General features: G+C 43.2%; 1 pseudogene; it reads left to right on the top strand.

The window, feature by feature from the left end:
• Nucleotides 1-5,617, top strand: part of LOC111258320 — a 7,982-nt pseudogene extending 2,365 nt beyond the window's left edge.
• The last annotated feature ends 10,196 nt before the right edge of the window (nucleotides 5,618-15,813 follow it).

Genomic DNA, 15,813 nt, shown 5'->3' with positions numbered 1-15,813 from the left:
GGTCCTTGGATAAAGTAATGCCGCGTCGCTGTCCCGAGATGTTATTTCTCCATCTTCTGATGAGATTACTAGTGCTGATTTTGATGAGTTGCTTGCTGATTTTCCTGATTTGGAGCCTTCTACAATGAATACACCATCTCCTTCTTTGGTGGTTAGGAGAGTTCTTTCCACTCAGTTTGTTGCTGCTGAACAAGGACAACGCCATAATTTGTTTCAGTCCCGATGCAAAGTGAAAGGACAAGTGTGCCATTTCATCATAGATGGTGGGAGCTGCAATAATATTGTTAGTGCTTTGCTTGTTGAGAAGCTTGGTTTGCAGCCACGTCGCCATCCACATCCATACCATATGCAATGGTTGAATAATTCCGGGACAGTTAAGGTTTCAGCCATGATTCGTTTGACATTTTCCATTGGTGATTATCATGGAGAGGTTGATTGTGATATTGTCCCCATGCAAGCATGCCATTTGCTGCTTGGTCGGCCCTGGCAATTTGATGTGGATTCAGTGCATTTTGGACGGTCTAACAAATACACTTTCATTGCCAATGACAAGAAGGTGGTTCTTGTTCCTTTATCTCCAGAGGAGATACATGCTTCAGATGTGGCTCGCATGAAAAGAGAAGAATCTGAGAAAAGAAAATTGAGTGAGGCCCCCAACACTAGTAAGGGAGAGACTCCTACGCCATCCAGCCATATAAAGCCTCATTCCACTTCAAAACAGCTACACCAAAATGAGTGCTTATTTGTGAGCAGGAGTGCTTTGAGAGAAGTAAAGAACACCACAGCCCCATTCTTTGTGCTCTTGCACAAGGAGGTCCTACTTTCAACTACCGATTTATCTTCATCGCTGCCTAGTGTTGTTCTTGATCTCTTACAGGACTTCAAAGATGTTTTTCCCGATGAGGTACCAGCTGGACTTCCTCCACTACGCGGAATTGAGCATCAAATTGATTTGGTACCAGGTGCTTCTCTTCCAAATCGTCCAGCCTACCGCACCAATCCCGAAGAGACAAAGGAAATTCAGCAATAGGTAAAAGAGCTTTTGGACAAAGGGTATGTTCGTGAATCCTTATCACCATGTGCTGTTCCTGTTTTGTTAGTTCCAAAGAAAGATGGCTCTTGGCGTATGTGTGTTGATTGTCGTGCTATCAATGCTATAACTGTTCGATATCGACATCCCATTCCAAGGCTTGATGACATGTTAGATGAACTGAGTGGTTCAACTATTTTCACCAAGATTGATTTACATAGTGGTTATCATCAAATTCGAATGAAAATAGGTGATGAATGGAAAACAGCATTTAAAACTAAATTTGGTCTCTATGAATGGCTTGTGATGCCCTTTGGTTTGACGAATGCTCCTTCAACTTTTATGCGTTTGATGAATCATGTGTTAAGAGCTTTCATTGGCAAATTTGTTGTTGTTTATTTTGATGATATCCTGATCTATAGCAAATCATTTGATGAACACCTCGATCATATCCGTCAAGTTCTTTCTGTTTTGAGAGATGACAAATTGTATGGAAACATTGCTAAGTGCACATTTTGCACAGACCATGTTGTTTTTCTTGGATTTGTTGTTTCTGCAGATGGAATTCAAGTTGATGAAGAAAAGATTAAAGCAATAAAGGATTGGCCTACACCTACAAATGTGAGTCAAGTTAGAAGTTTTCATGGTCTTGCAGGTTTTTACAGGCGTTTTGTTAAAGATTTCAGCACCATCGCTGCACCCCTCAACAATTTGACAAAGAAGGATGTTCCATTCAAGTGGGGTGATGAACAAGATCAAGCCTTCAATGAGCTGAAAGCAAAGCTTTGTGAAGCACCGCTGCTACAACTTCCTAATTTTGGTAAGACATTTGAGATCGAATGTGATGCAAGTGGTATTGGCATAGGAGGTGTACTACTTCAAGAAGGTAAACCTGTTGCCTACTTTTCTGAAAAGTTGAATGGTCCACATCTGAATTATTCTGTCTATGATAAAGAGCTTTATGCCTTAGTTCGAGTTTTGGAAGTTTGGCAACATTATTTGTTACCTAAAGAATTTGTCATACATTCTGATCATGAAGCTTTGAAATATCTGAAAAGTCAAGGCAAACTGAACCGTAGACATGCTAAATGGATTGAGTTCATTGAAACATTTCCCTATGTTGTAAAACATAAGCGTGGAAAAGATAACATTGTTGCCGATGCTTTATCACGGAGATGTGGTTTGGTTACACAATTAGATACAAAAGTGCTTGGTTTGGAATCCATTAAAACACTCTATGCAGCTGATTCTGATTTTAAAGAACCTTTCTCTCATTGCATTGCTGGAAAAGGCTGGGACAAGTATTATGTGCATGATGGTTTTTTATTTCGGACTAACAAACTATGCATTCCAGCCTGCTCGATTCGTCAAGTTCTTTTGCAGGAAGCACATGCTGGTGGCTTAGCTGGTCATTTTGGCGTCAAAAAGACATTGGACATGCTCTCCGATCATTTCTTTTGGCCACATATGCGACATGATGTCCAGCGACATGTTGCACGTTGCATAATCTGCTTGAAAGCTAAGTCCCGCCTTAATCCCCATGGTCTTTATACTCCATTACCAGTTCCAAATGTACCTTGGGAAGATATATCCATGGATTTTATTTTAGGGTTACCTCGGTCTCAGAGGGGGAGGGATTCTATCTTTGTTGTTGTTGACCGATTTTCTAAAATGGCACATTTTATTCCATGTCATAAGAACAACGATGCTTCACACGTTGCTGATTTGTTTTTCAGGGAGATCGTTCGTTTACATGGAGTGCCAAGGACTATTGTTTCAGATCGGGATACAAAATTTCTAAGCTATTTTTGGAAGACATTATGGGCTAAGCTTGGTACGAAGTTGTTATTTTCCACCACTTGTCATCCGCAAACCGATGGGCAAACTGAAGTTGTCAACCGTACCTTGTCCACCATGTTGCATGCTGTGTTGAAAAAGAATTTGAAGCAGTGGGAAGACTGCCTTCCACATGTTGAATTTGCTTATAACAGGGCAGTCCATTCCACAACAAACTTTTGTCCATTTGAAATTGTTTATGGGTTTAAACCGCATACTCCCATGGATCTTTTGCCTTTACCATTGCAGGAACAAGTTAACATGGATGCATCAAAGAGATCAGACTTTATCAAGAAACTACATGATGAGACAAGGAAAAATATTGAGAAGAAATCAGCACAATATGCAAAGCAGGCGAACAAAGGTAAGAAGAAGGTTACATTCCAGCCGGGGGACCTTGTGTGGTTACATCTACGCAAGGATCGTTTTCCCCAACATCGCAAGACTAAGTTATCTCCTAGGGGTGATGGTCCGTTCAAAGTTCTCCAAAAGATAAATGATAATGCTTACAAAATTGAGCTGCCACCTGAATATTCCAATGTGAGTACAACATTCAATGTCAAAGACTTGCTTCCATTTGTTGGTGAGCCAGAGTCGAGGACGACTCCTTCTCAAGAGGGGGAGGCTAATGAGGACATTCCTAGCATTCACTCATCTTCACATGAAACTCCACTTGATATAGCTGGTCCAATTACAAGAAGTAGAGCTAAACAATTGGAGAAGGAAATTCATTCTCAGGTGAACGCTAACCTTATGTTTAATAATCAGTTTATGTTGAATGAGCCTATGCTTTTGAGTTCTTGTTCCAATGTCCTTAGGAATGATGGAGTGTATGAACCAGCATGGGATGAAGATGGATTCAAGCCTCTGGACATTTGAACCAAGAAGCCTATGGTGTGCATGAATAAAATGGTGGTTCATCACCTTTGCATGGGAATGCAACCAGAAGCTAGATGACTGACACATGGTACGAATTCCAAGCATGACCGTGGACAGAATACAAGGAGTTAGACGGTGTTCTATATGTGGATGGAAGTGTCTTCAAGTCTATTTTCCACTCCATCAAACGGTTCATTATTTGGACTTCCCAATAAAGAGTTATGCTCAGTTTAGTAACTGCTGCCAGAAGCTGAAAGACGCGCGAACCAACCACGAAATCCACTAGTGCATGCGCATGCTGCCATTTACTCCAAGCTGAACGCCCCTATCTCTATATGTAACTTGTACTAGACAATGAAAGGTCAGATCTTGATTGACTAAATTCAGAATACACAAACTCGTGGAGTTTTGTTTATGCGTGAGTCTTGAGAGGCTTGCAACACTTGTTCTTTCGATTCCTGAGGGAGTTGTAGAACGCCGAACTGTGGTTCATCCAGTTCGTGCCTTCACGTCTATAGGGCGTGATTGCGTGGGCTGTTTCGTCGGTACGTGGAAGGGTGATTGTCTCGGTAGTTCGTCGCGTGGACAGCCTCGTGGTGCACTGCCTCTTCACCAGGTCACGCAGCGACAAGCTATCAAGTTCGCAGATCCTACGAGAAGATCGGGCCACACAACTTGCTACACGCGTTGCATAGGCGTGTGCATATCAGGGCGGGGGGTGGAACCAAAGGAGATGCAAAGGACTGGTGAAGACACAGTTGGACAGATCGATGAGCAGGCTGGTGGAAGGTTGGAGATGAGCAAGTTGGTGGAAGTTGGAGCTAGGCCGGGAAAAAAAGAAAAGAAGAAAATATTGTGGACCAAACGAAGGTGGATGGGTTTTTGGCCCAGTGCCAGAAATGGGACTTAGAGATAGTTTTTGTTGTTTGGTTGGAAGATTTAAATTCGAATAAAATCCAGATTTAAGCTGAGGAAAAGAGATTACATGGAATCTAGGGTTTAGAATGGAGGCAAACAAATGCAACACAAATGTGAGATTTTCTTGCAGGTTTTAAAATTATATGGTTTTAATATTTCCTAGTTAATAAAAGAAAGATGATCAGTTAGTTTGTAGAGAAAAATAAAAAACCTCAAAACTTTGGTATGCTTAGCAAAAGGACCTCTAGCCTAATAGTTAGAGTACCTGAGTAGCATCCAGTAGAACCGGGTTCGACTCCCCGTGGGAGCAGCCTCCCCTGCTGACTTCGGTCAAAAATCTTTGGTATGTTTAAAATGCTCTAAAAATCGGGAAGCTACAATATGATTAGAGGTGGCTGTTTGTCAACCAATTGAAATCATGGGAAAATTCTTGTACCGAGTTTGCACCCCTCTTTTTTTTATCTTCTAACGTCGATCGTTTCAATTTTGTGCACTTTTACATTTCTAAGAGTACTCGATAGAGTTGGCTCTAAGTTGCAAAAGTCTACATTGGTATACCTGCATAGGGCCAACGTACGTAGTATGAGCATACATACTGGATAAACCTTAGAGCATATCTAGATAGACTTGTGTAGGTTTATCTTGAGCATTGCTCTAGTAGGAGCCATATAGGCTTTAAGTTTTCAAGTATCGTAACTCAACCACCCTTTTACGACGGATGCACCGACCCCATAAGTAGACTAAAGTGTTTTCTAAGTTCTCCGTGAAAGCGTTGTTAGATTTGCGGACACAAAGCAAGCTTGCGTGTGCTAAATTAATCACATGGCACTTCGGTTGAGTACAGCTCCCAAGTCACATCACAGGGCATTCTATATTTTTCCATGACCACAGAGGAAGAAATTAGTAAAAGATTATAACTGAATATGAGCGTTGTTGTAGGTACCCTATGCATGAGTTGAGGCAGATCCATCCCAAGGATCGCCAGTTCATCTCCTTCCACTTCGCCCTGCAAGAAATTAAAATATATATAAATTTAAAAACCGTTTGGACTAAGCACCTAATTTTTAAATTTGAGTCGTTTGACCTTATGGTTGTAAATGAACTTGTACTTCTCCATATGCATGTAACAGTGTATTTAGCATTTACAAATTTCTTCAACGGTTGGGATCAAAGCATAGATAAGTCGGTTAGATTCCTTATGGTGGTGAAGACTGACCATCCGAGTTCGAGTCCTTTGACGTAGCTAAGTCCTAAATTTATTACAGAAATTAGCAATGCTATTGTTCAGTAGTATGCGAGATAGTGTACGATGATAGTGAAATGTCTATGGTGATTTCGTCAGTATTAAGATATGCCAACCCACTCTCTCAGACTTTTGCTCGTAGTGACAGAGTTACGTGTGTGTATTCACACAGGAGAGAGCACGTGTAAGTGTTTCGTCTTTACAAAGTTTCAAAAAAAATAGTCAAATAGATTGCTTTATTGCACAAAAAGCTACAATTTTGAGAAAATGGATTAAATACATTTCCAGGCACCGATCCATAATACTATTTTACTGTGGTGAAGAAATAAAAGCAACCAAGATGTGGATGTACGAAACTAGCTAGTGTGGAGTTATTCGGGCATGCACCTCTCGTGGAACATCGCGAAGGGAAGGATGGACATGGTACCGAAGGCGCTGCGGTAGGCATGGAGCGCGAAGATAAACATGCCGCGGCTGATCACTACCTTGGACAGCATGGTCAGCCCTGTGATGATCAGCTGCACCAGCACCATGGCTGCCGGTGCCTTCCACATCAGCCCTGCCGCTGCAGCATTATCCTTCTTCCTCTCCACCCCACATTCGACGATGGTGGCCTCTTCCATCTCAATTGATCTCTCGGCGATGGCTCCAGCAGGAGCGAAACTGCCCATGGTGGGTGGACAAGGTTGTAATCTTGCTGGAATGAGCTTCAAAGCTGGGACTAGGACCAGAACGGGCGAACTTATCATATAACACTAGAAGTTCCGCTTGTTCTCCAGTTTATATAGCATTTACAAGATTGGCAATGATAGGACATTTTGTTTTGTAATTAATAAGAATGAAGAGGCACTGACGTGTATAACAGATAATACGGGAATATATATTAGACTGATATCTACGCATACAAGGTGCCAAGCTTCATTATAGCATATTCAAACCCAGTCTGAAGATCCCACAGTTTTAAAAATATACAGATGCCTCGTTTTGGGCATCCTGTTTTAAAATAAAAATGATTTTCCACACTAGTGATGATGTCTTATCCTTTTCTATTGTTATTAATTTCTTCGTGACAATTAATCTCTTCATGACGATTACACATATAGGGTTTGGGTAAAGCATCTTGAAAAACTGTTACAGAGGGGAGCAGAGAAAGGAATTAATTTTTGGGGAAAGAGACCCATCAATTGAGTTTATGAACAATGACTAATCCAAAGCCCAAATTCCCCATAGCACCTTTATAAGGGCATAGTGTCCAATTAAGTGACATTTCAATACGTGTTACACATGTACATGATTCACGTCTCTGGGCAATATTATATTCTTTGGTCAAGGAACAAGTCTTGGCCTTTGAGATGCACTGATACACTTGGGTCTCTCCAGGGACATCATACGGTGTTTGGCATTTCACAGCAATGGTTACTTTGTTTCCTTCGGGGGGAGGGGTGCCAAGCTAAATCAAACCGAGAGCTAATAAACCTGCGGAACTACTAGCGCCCGGACATCCGTTCCGGGCGAAAAATCGGACGCACTCTCCACCGTCGGATTCAATACGTGTCAGCCGTCAGATGAAACACAAGGAGATCGGGACAAGTCCGCACCAACCACAGAAAAATAGCACCCTGGCGTCAACTCCTAAACGCGGGTCGGGACAGGAGCGAAGCTCCCAGCTTCGCGCCGCCACCCAGATCCGCCGGCGACGAGTGAAGATGGCGCATATCCTTCAAAAAATCGAACTCCCCCGTCCAGATCAACCACATGGTGGCCACCCACCCCCCATTGTTGCTCGGAACCCCTCAGATCTATAGATGATTGACCTCAACACGCTACCAGGTATGCCGCCCCCCATTGTTGCTCGGAATCCCTAAATGTTGCATTGAATTCTTCGAGCAAGTGTGATAATTCACTTCAACACCCGTCTCCAGGTCTTTCGAGCAGCGTCCATGGGGGATTGGCATCCCAATCGAGTCTCCAGAAACGGCAGGTATGATTTCGTTTGAAACACTAGATGTGACAGAATCTTATACAGTTTTGCAACATCTAATGATAGCATGTGCCACATTGAAAATCAGTTATTGAAACATCTCAAAATGCTCATGGGTTAACTGAATGTTACATATAAGTGTTGCAACATCTAATGATAGCATGTGCCACATTGAAAATCAGTTATTGAAACATCAAAAATTGTATGTGCTAACTAAATGTTGCATCTTACTTTCATGTACAGTTTTTGCAACATCTGAACATTGATTTCGCTAGTAACACTAACTGCAACATTTATTTGCAGGGGGATGGAGCATTGGTTCCTGTTACGAGCATAACAACACACTCAAGTGAATATGTTTCAGTACAAGTTGGTGCAAATGAAGAGGTCTACCATGAGGATGAAGACGTCGTATGCTCACAGCTTATTGTGCCGAAAGTCGGGATTGAATTTGACACGATACAGGAAGCAAAGCGGGTTTACAATGAGTATGCCATGAAGTTGGATTTCAGCATAAGAGTGGCTTCTTCAAGAAATAGCAACGTCACAAAGGAGCTGATCAGAAAGGAGTGGAAGTGTTCTCATGCTAGGAAGCCAGCTATTGATGGAGAAGATGATGGAGAGGAAAACACATCAGCGAGCACATCAACAAATGACACTGCAACACTAGTGGGATCGAAAAAAAGAGCAGCAACAGTTGTGCTTACCACGGTAACAAGGAAGCACAACACTATCAAAAAGTTGGATTGCAAAGCTCATATGGCGGTTGGCTTGAGAAATTCGAGGTGGAGAGTGATTGTAATGCAACCTGACCATACTCATCCCATGATCAAGGCAATTGGGGTTAGGAAACACTTGAGGTCCCACCAAAGCATCTCGTGGGCTGATTATGAGCTGCTGAAAACACTACACCATAGAAATATTAGCACAACACAGATCATGGGGGAGCTTGCTGATTTCCGTGGGGGGCTTGGCAACCTTACTTTCAGCAGCAAGGATGTTTCAAACATGAGGACACACTTGAGAGGAGGTCTCACCTACAGGTATATGGATGCAACATTAGAGTATTTTCAAATGCAACAAGCTGAAAGTCCTTCCTTCTATTATGCAACAATGATAGATGATAATAATGTTGTTAGAGGATTGTTTTGGGTAGATGGGAGGACTAGAGAGCTGTACAAGAGTTTTGGAGATTGCATTTTCTTTGACACAACATATTGCGCCAACAGATACGACATGCCATTTGCACCAATTGTTGGGATAAATAACCATTTGCATAGCATACTGCTTGGATGTGCAATGTTGCCAGATGAAACAACGGAAACATTTGTTTGGGTGCTAGAAAGGTTGAAGGGAGCAATGGGTGGGCGTGAACCAACCAACATAATGACAGACCAGGATAAAGCAATGAAAGCAGCAATAGCAATAGTGTTCCCTAACGCAACACACAGATGTTGCAAGTGGCATGTCCTGAGCAAGGCTAATGATAAGGTTGCTTGGCTTGTTAGTGAGGAAGAAGACTTTGCAAAGGAGTTTGACTACTGTGTGAACAGAACTGATACACCAGAAGAATTCGAGATGTTGTGGGCAAGCATAGAGGACAAATACCACTTGCAGGAAAATGAATTCTTTCAAAGTATGTCTGGTACAAGGAGGATGTGGGCACCTGCATACTTCAGAAAGTACTTCTTCCCCTTCATAGTGTTGGGATACGAGGTAGGCTACGCTAGCGCAAATCAAAATTTTCTACCGCGTATAACCAGGAAGAACTGCCGTATAAGGATCACGGGATTACCACTCGATGCACTACTGGTGCGGAAGATGTAGATATGCGTCGGTGCAGAGAAGACGATCACGTAGTCGTACGTAGTCGATCACGTCCAGCAGCTCCTCAGCAGCTCGTCCACGTGCACAGCAAGATCGCCTCCGGTGCCGCGGCTCGTCGTCGGCTCGTCGTGGCTCGTCGGCGGCTCGTCGATGGCTCGTCCAAGTGCTGCAGGCGCAACACCTCCAAGGTATCCACACGTGCAGGGAGGAAGCGTCACAAGCCGGATTGCTAGATCCGCGAGTTGCAACAGGTGAGGGCGTGGGAGGCGCGGCAAGAGTGTTCAGCCAAAAGGTGTAAACCCTAGGGCGCCCCCACCCCTCTATTTATAGGGGTTCCTGACGGGCCTCTGGATCCGAGGCCCATTAGTACTCCTAAACCTAATCCAACTCGGATCAAATCCGAATTGGGCTTCCAGCCCCTTAAGTGTGCGACCCTATGGGTTCGGATACGTATAGACATGGCCCGAGTACTCCTACTCGGCCCAATAGTCGGTAGCGGCCTCTAGCAAGACGTGCCAACTCCTATACGCATACGAAGATCATATCAGACGAACCATCACAACATAATATACATGCTATTCCCTTTGCCTCACGATATTTGGTCTAGCTTCAAGCCGACCGCTCTTTCTCGATCCTGTGATTCGGAATCCCTTTGTAGGTTAACTCTTAACCGTACGTAGCATGGCCATGCATTTTCGGATCCAATCACTCGAGGGGCCTAGAGATATCACTCTCAATCAGAGAGGGGCAAATCCCATCTTGATTGACCATGTCTCATAGCATGCTTCTTGACAAACCCGAAAGCTACCTTTATAACTACCCTGTTACGGTGTAGCGTTTGATAGCCCCTAAGTAGGTCAATCCACATCTAGAATACATGCGACAATCTCAGGTCTAAGGACAAAGCGTATATGTTGTTTAAAGAGAGAACTACTTCTCGTGTTGGGTCAGTCCTAACACATGTCTCCACATGTGTCCACATTATTAGTTCAACATCTCCATGTCCATGACTTGTGAAACATAGTCATCAACTAATACATGTGCTAGTCTAATATTCATGTGTGTCCTCACATGAACTCCGACCAGGGACAACTTTAGAATAACCATACAAGTAAAGAGTTTCACATACAATTCACATAATTGCAAATCAATTCAAGTAGCCTTTAATGGATATTCAATGAACACAATATACAAATCATGGATACAAATGGAATATCATCATCTCTATGATTGCCTCTAGGGCATACCTCCAACAGTCTCCCACTTGCACTAGAGTCAATCTAGAAGGTACCTAATACCCATAGCTCTTACATGCGCATCATGCTTAGCCTGCGGGAGTGGTTTTTGTCAACGGATCAGAAATGTTCAGATCCGTGTGTATTTTGCATATCTTGATCTCACCCCGGTTAACGAAGTCTCGAATGAGATGAAATTGTCGCATTACGTGTTTGTTCTTCTGGTGGTTCCTTGGCTCCTTTGCTTGCGCAATTGCCCCATTGTTATCACAGTAGAGATTCAATGGGCTGGACGCATTCGGGAATACACCAAGCTCAATGAGGAAATTCCTTATCCAAACACCTTCCTTCGCGGCTTCCGAAGCCGCGATGTACTCGGCTTCTGTCGTAGAATCGGCCACCGTCTCCTGCTTGGAACTCTTCCAACTAACAGCACCACCATTTAGCGTGAACACAAATCCTGATTGTGACTTTGAATCATCTCTGTCGGTTTGGAAACTAGCATCGGTGTAACCTGTTACAACGAGCTCCTCCTGACCTCCATAGACGAGGAACATATCTTTAGTCCTTCTCAAGTACTTAAGAATGTTTTTCACCACTGTCCAGTGACTCTCACCTGGATCAGATTGGTGTCTGCTTGTCACACTTAGCGCATATGAAACATCTGGGCGAGTACTTATCATTGCATACATGATAGATCCAATAGCCGAGGCATATGGCACTCTACTCATGCGATCCCGCTCATCAGCAGTCGAAGGACACTGAGTCTTGCTAAGATGCATGCCATGTGACATAGGCAAGAACCCTTTCTTTGCCTCTTCCATGCTGAACCGCTTCAACACTTTGTCAATGTAAGTATCTTGGCTTAAACCTATAAGCCTTCTCGATCTATCTCTATAGATCTTAATACCCAGAATATATGCCGCTTCCCCTAAGTCCTTCATCGAAAAACTATTTTTCAGTGAAGTCTTTACGGACTCAAGCATAGGAATGTTATTTCCAATCAGTAATATGTCATCCACATATAAGATTAGAAATACTACAGAGCTCCCACTAACCTTCTTGTAAACACAAGACTCTTCTTCGTTCTTGGTGAAGTCAAACCCTTTGACCACTTCATCAAAACGAATGTTCCAACTCCTAGATGCTTGCTTCAATCCATAAATGGATCTCTGAAGCTTGCATACCTTTCCAGCATTTTTCGGATCGACAAAACCCTCGGGCTGTATCATATACACGTCCTCAGCTAGGTTTCCATTCAGGAAAGCTGTCTTGACATCCATCTGCCATATCTCATAATCAAAATATGCAGCTATAGCTAGAATAATCCGAATGGACTTAAGCATCACTACGGGCGAGAAGGTCTCGTCGTAGTCAACTCCTTGAACTTGTCGAAAACCTTTTGCGACAAGTCGTGCTTTGTAGATGTGAACATTTCCATCCATGTCCTTTTTCTTCTTATAGATCCACTTGCACTCTATGGCTTTAACACCATCAGGCGGGTCAACCAAGTTCCAAACTTGATTGTCTCCCATGGACTCTATTTCGGATTGCATGGCACTCTGCCATTTTTCGGAGTCTGGGTCCATCATTGCTTCTGCATATGTCGCAGGCTCATCATTGTCCAACAATAATATTTCCCGCATTTCGCGGAGCCTTGCCGACCTTCGTGGTTGTGGCGGTGCTTCTCTTGCCATGGGTATCTCAACTTGTTCTGCTACGTTAGCATCACTCATTGATTCTTGCCTGATTGGCTCATCTTGAACTTCTTCAAGATGCACTGTCTTTCCACTCTTTTCTCCTTTGAGAAACTCTTTCTCTAGGAAAACCCCGTTCCGAGCGACAAACACTTTGCCTTCTGATCGGTTGTAGAAATAATATCCCAAAGTTTCCTTTGGATATCCCACGAAAATGCACTTATCCGACTTGGGTGTGATCTTGTCTGACTGAAGTCGCTTGACAAACACTTCACATCCCCAAATCTTTAGAAAAGACAAACTAGGAACCTTTCCAGTCCACATCTCATATGGTGTCTTAACTACGGATTTAGATGGTACCCTATTAAGTGTGAAAGCTGCTGTTTCTAGAGCGTATCCCCAAAATGACAACGGTAGGTCCGACTGGCTCATCATTGATCGAACCATGTCTAACAAAGTTCGATTACGTCGCTCGGACACACCATTTCTCTGAGGTGTTCCGGGCGGCGTAAGTTGTGGAACAATTCCGCAACTCTTTAGATGATTGCTAAACTCGTGGCTCAAATACTCGCCTCCACGATCAGATCGTAAGGCCTTAATTTTCTTGCCACGCTGATTTTCAACTTCATTCTGAAATTCCTTGAACTTTTCAAAGGTTTCAAACTTGTGCCTCATCAAGTAGATATAGCCGTATCTACTAAAATCATCAGTGAAAGTTATGAAGTATTGGAATCCTCCTCTAGCCGTCGTGCTCATTGGTCCGCATACATCACTATGTACGAGTTCCAACAAGTCTACTGCTCTCTCAGGAAATCCTGTGAAAGGCGTCTTGGTCATCTTGCCTAGCAAGCAAGCCTCGCATGTCTCGTATGATTCAAAATCAAACGAAGTTAGAAGTCCATCAGAATGGAGCTTCTTCATGCGCTTATCACTTATATGACCCAAACGACAATGCCACAAGTAGGTAGGACTCAAATCATTAGGCCGAGGCCTTTTAGCACTTACATTACAGACAGGTGAACCATCAAGATTTAAAACAAACAATCCATTCACAATGGGTGCAAAAGCCATAAACATATTATTCTTAGAGATCACTTAACCATTGTTTTCACTCGCAAATGAATAACCATCCTTCATCAAACATGAAGGAGATAAAATGTTTCGACTTAAACTAGGAGCAAAATAACAATTATTCAACTCCATAATAAATCCTGACGGGAGGTGGAGTTGCATCGTCCCGACGGTCAAAGCAGCAACTCTTGCATTATTGCCCACGCGGAAATCAACTTCTCCTCTTTCCACGCTTCTACTTCTTATCATTCCCTGCATCGAATTGCAAATATGAGCAACCGATCCGGTATCAAATACCCAAGAATTAATAACTGTATCAGCGAGAAATATGTTGTCTATAACATAAACAACAAGCGTACCTGAGGTAGAAGTACTCTTACTTCCGCCGTTCTTCAAGGAGGCTAGGTACTGCTTGCAGTTTCTCTTCCAGTGACCAAGTTCATGACAGTAAAAGCACTCTTTATCTGGAGCAGGTCCAGGTCCAGCTTTAACCTTGGGCGGTGGGTTTGGCTTGGACGTTCCAGCCTTGCCCTTCTTCTTCCAAGAATTGCCCTTCTTCTTAAAGCTGTGCTTGTTCTGTATCGCCATCACATGGCTGGTACTAGCGCTTTTCTTTATGTCAGCCTCTGCTGTCTTGAGCATACCACACAGCTCATTCAGACCCTTCTCCGTCCCATGCATATGGTAGTTCGAGATGAAGTTCCCATAGCTAGCCGGAAGAGATGAAAGAATGAAATCAGTGGCCAACTCTTGGCCCAGTGGGAAGCCTAGCTTCTCCAACCGTTGAGTGTAACCAACCATCTTGATTACGTGTGGTCCTACTGCTGCGCCTTCTGTTAGCTTGCTCTCAACAAAGGCCTTAGACACATTGAACCTTTCAGTCCTGGCCTGTGTTTGGAACATGTCTCTAAGCGCCACGATCATATCGTGCGCCTCATGGTTTGTTTCGAACTGCATCTGCAGCTCGGGTTCCATGCAAGCAAGCATAAGGCAGCTTACTTCGAGGTTAGCATCACATGCTTTCTTGTAAGCATTCTTAGCAGCAGCGGGTGCATCCTCAGCAGGTTCTTCTGGTAGTGGTTTGTCTAGAACATCTTCCTTTTTCTCAGCCCTGAGAACAATTCTCAGGTTGCGGATCCAATCCGAGTAGTTTGTTCCATTCAACTTGTCCTTCTCAAGGACCGAACGCAAAGCAAACGATGTGGTGTTGCTAGGTGCCATTTAATCTACAACAAAAGTAATACAAAATACACTAAGACAAACGTATCCATGATAGAGCAAATTACATTAAACTATTTTAACAGAATCTACTCCCACTAAAATCAATATCCCTCTATTGAAACTTAGTGATTCAGGATCCACAACTAACAAGTCTACTAGTGAGCTTTAGCATCACCGCTAGCAAACGAGGTAGATCGGTAAGCAACTTTTGCTAATCATATCACATATGACTCCTGTTGTTGGGTGACATCTCTATGTCTCGGCGCCCAACCTTTATGCCCCAAGGTCCTTAACCGTTAAGATGACCTCGTTAAGCTAACCAACCCTTATGCGTGTAAGTGTCCGACACAAACCCGTCTAGTCAAGGAAAACTAGTGGCACCCTAATTTCATAGACCCACCACTAATTGTACAAGACATGGGACGGTGCAAGTTTTAGTTGGGAGGGCATACTAACTTAAACTTTGTGAGGGATCGTTCTACTTCTAACATCACAGCATGCAGAAAGTAAAACATAAACAGAATAGCATTCACACAGTTGTGACACAGTATGACCCGTTTTTCTTATGGTGATCTCCATCTCCATAGAACCTGTTCACCATGGTGATCTCCATCTCCATGTTCCATGTGCGCCATCCTCCTGGTGATGAGTCCTCCAAGAACTAGAGCATGCTATTACGCCTAATAGCTAGTAAAGAATCTAGTAATGAAGATTACATAGTTGCTTGGATCATCACAGATTGGTACGCAGACCATTAAATACAATAAAGTGACAACACATATGGCTCCTGCCGTGTTGCCGTACGCGCGACACGCAGGTCACAAATTAGTTACACACATGCATCACATACACAAGGGGGCCATACTGATCACATC

This window comes from Setaria italica, chromosome VIII (genome assembly GCF_000263155.2).
Source record: "Setaria italica strain Yugu1 chromosome VIII, Setaria_italica_v2.0, whole genome shotgun sequence".
Lineage (NCBI taxonomy): Eukaryota > Viridiplantae > Streptophyta > Magnoliopsida > Poales > Poaceae > Setaria > Setaria italica.
This window is presented reverse-complemented; position numbering and strand designations above follow the sequence as displayed.